Here is a 3,724-nt window from a genome sequence, read left to right as displayed (position 1 = left end):
CTTCTGGATACGGGTGAGTAAGAAATAAGGGGTAGCAACAGTAAAAATATTGAAAGGTTTTATGTATGCAAATGCATTTTTAATTCTTCATGTCAATGAAAAGCATTAAAAATGTATCGTAAGGCATTAGTTTCTTGTAGTAATCACTGCAATCCTTTCTATCAGGTGTTCCCATCGACCATTATTTTTGGTCATTTTTGCTTATAATTAATTGTTACCAGGAGATTGCTTTGGCTGAATCGATAGGTAGGCGTTTGCGCATTAACGAAAATGCTTGTGAATTTATTATTTGAAGTGAATTTTAAAACGCAATGCATTTTTGGGCAGTATAATAGGATTCAAATATCTGGTCATTTTCCACTTAATGCTATAGTCAATGATTGAATTTTCATTAGTTATTGTGAATTGATAACTAATTTATAATAGGTTTGGAACGGTCTCTAAAGGATATGACGTAAAGTAATGAAAATTACGTCCACATCCAAATCACTTCTGATATTCGAAAAAAGGAAAATTTACTTCCTTAAATAAACGGACTAAAATGGCTTAAAGTGCTTGCTACAGAATCAATTTACAATTTTCAAGGAAGACAGTAATCACCGGAATACTGAGGGTACGTGGAATCACTTGCTTGAGATCATGCGCGTGCGAAGCAGTGCACAAGTTCATTCCCAGTAAATTTACAAAAGATAACTCGGAACCTAGATGGTACAACGCGGATGTTAGATAGGCATTGCGACGACAAAGAATATATCACGTCCAAGTGAAAAATATTAGGGATGATATATCTAGCAACAAAAGAAATGACATCACTTATGATTACAAGATATCTAGGGCGAATTCCAAGAATGAATTTTGGAAAGCGTTAAGCGAATTCAAAAGGAAAAGGTTAGCGGAAAATTTGAAAGAGAATCCAAAAGCATTTTCGTCATGCGTCAGAGAAGTTCAGGGAAATAAGCCAACTGTTCATTTACTTAAAAATGACGCAGGCAAAAGAGTTAATAGCAGTTTGGAAAAGGCTAGCTTATTAAATTCCTTCTTTCAAAGCGTCTTCACCAAATCATATGCCTCCGGTAGCTTACCAAATCGTGCCGTAAGTCAAGTAAGAAGTCACTGGTAGATCATTAGGCTCCCAAAGATTTGAAAACGGCTAACGTAACACCAATATCTAAATACGAGGAGGAAATGAGCAATCACAGACCTATTTCACTCAAATTCATTTCGAGCAAGTTTATGGAACACATTAGTTGCCATTTCGATCGTGAGAAACTTTGATAATCAGGAGTTATTAATGAAAATACAGCGCCGTTTACGAAAAGGTATATCCTGTGAGGCACAATTAGCGCTCTTTGTCCATGTTATTCTTACTTAGGGAGAGAGCAATGTTCCATTGGACGCGATTTTTCTAGATTTTAAGAAATCCTTCGAGAAAATACCTCATAGTAAACTACTCGCAAAGCTAGAATCATATGGCACAGATAAAAATGTCCGGGATTGGGTCAAAGACTTTTTGAATGGTCGGGTACAAAGAGTAGTTATAGATGGAGTTAGCTCAAATGCAGCAAAGGTTATTTCAGTTGTTCCCCAGGGATGTGCCATCGGACCTCTTTTATTCCTACCTTACGTTAACGACATTGACTCCGTAGTCACTAGTAAGACACGTTTATTTGCCGATGATGCTGTGGTTTACCGTGATATCCATGATCCTGAGGACATAGCAGCTTTATCAGATGAACTTAATGTTATACAATGCTGGTGATTAGAATTGAACTTTAAAAAGTGCATAGTGATGAACTTTTGGAAAAGAGTCATTCCCGCCCGAAGCACTACTGCATTTGGAACACCAAAATGGAATGTGTAGACTTAATTATAAATAACTTGGTGTTACCCTCACTCACGATTTACTTTGGGTGAAACACGTACAGGGAGTATGTGGACAAGCTAACAAAAAATTGGGATTTATTAGAAGAGTACTAGGTAAATGTGATGAAAAGGTCAAAGAGAAATGCTATCTGTCGCTGGTTAGGTCTCATTTGGAACATCATGCAAGTGTATGGGATTCGCACGAAGTTGGATTAATCGCCCAATCGGATCACGTGCAGCATAGAGGAGCTAAGTTTTTAAGATGTTGTTATGATAAACTTAGTTGCGTATCCAAAATATTAAAGGAGCTAGACTGGGAATTACTCACGGAGCGAAGATTAAATTACAATTTAAATCTCTTGGAAGAATGTCTCTTTAGTAGTGAAGTTGCAAATGTATTATTAGCTTATCATAATATGGTATGCGAGATCATGCTAATGAAATTGGAGAGATTAAGTATAGAACAGATAGATTTAAGATATCATTTTTACCACGAACGATAAGGGATCATAATGACATTGTCCAACCTTGGTAAAGTCAAACTCGGGTAAAAATTAAGTCTGGTGTGTATTCATCACCTGCCACACACGCTAGCGGTAGCTTGCAGGGAACATAAATAAATAAAAAGTTAAATAAATACATCTTTATGAAATTTTATTATGTTTCCAATTAAAACGCTAATATGTTCTTTCGTTTTTGGCCCATTGTAAAAAAGCTTGACCTAATGATTAATGTAACTAATTGAAAACAAAAAGATTTCTAATTTTTTGCTTTTGTTTAGCATATGATATATTTGGTGAGATTAGATTTCAGTAGTATTGATTTACTGCCAAGTTATAAGCCTTTACTTCATTGATACCAAAGCTGATGGGACCCTCACCTCCTAAATTCTCGCTAAGATAATTCCAAATCAATCCGTATGGTGTAAATTACAAGCTTATTAAAAAGTAAATAACAAATAAATTACATTAAATTGTATTACGCTCGTGCGGCCAGTTATTTTTTTCCTTTTGCGGATTCTCAAAACACTCTGGTGCCCAGGAAATCACGCAGATTGGTTTAAATTGTGGCCGCAACAATATTTGATCCCCGGATCATCACAGCATTAATCGGTCGCTCTACAAATTAACTGTGACACCGTTGGAAGCGCTTCAATCAAAAAAGACACATTAGAGTGGCTCTCTTCATCGCAATGCATCGTACACATTTCCAGTTTCTTTTCCATAGATGGCATCTCGAATTGAAAATTTCTCGTCCGTCACTTGTTTGCGGGCATGCAACCATGTGCTGCACTGCCGGAGAGAGGCCACATGACTTCCCATGGGGGCCACCCATTAGGCAAGAGAGTATTTGGAAGTGGGGTAAACAATTTGTTGGCCCTAGGATTGCTGCATTAGAGGAAAAATCTTCGGTTAACCTCTAGAGAGATAGTGTGTGTGTTTGTATGTGTTGAAAACACTTTGGTACGAGGGTCATCCGGAAAGTAGTACCCGTTCGTGCCGCATGAAGTGCTGACGACGCGAGTAGCCGCTGGACGAGGTCAGATAGCTTCAGTGGCTTGTCTGCCTTCTCTGAGCCAAGTTGCGTGACGCTAGCATTGCCTGTGTTGTTTCTGTGATTGTTTACAATGTTTAAAAAAATTGAGAACGCCGCCAGTTGTGAAGTGAGGGCAGTGATTAAATTCCTCAATGCAAGAAACGTTCGCCCATGTGATATTCATCGCCAATTAAAGGAGGTGTATGGAGACAATGTAATGGACGAGTCGTCTGTTCGGCGGTGGTGTCGCAACTTCAACATGGGGAGGGGGAACACACACGACGATGAGCGTTCGGAGAGACCGTCTGTCATTACAGACCAACTG

This window comes from Hetaerina americana, unplaced genomic scaffold (genome assembly GCF_022747635.1).
Source record: "Hetaerina americana unplaced genomic scaffold, ioHetAmer1.1.p SCAF_11, whole genome shotgun sequence".
NCBI lineage: Eukaryota > Metazoa > Arthropoda > Insecta > Odonata > Calopterygidae > Hetaerina > Hetaerina americana.
The sequence above is the reverse complement of the archived record's forward strand: the minus strand, read 5'-3'. Positions refer to the sequence as shown.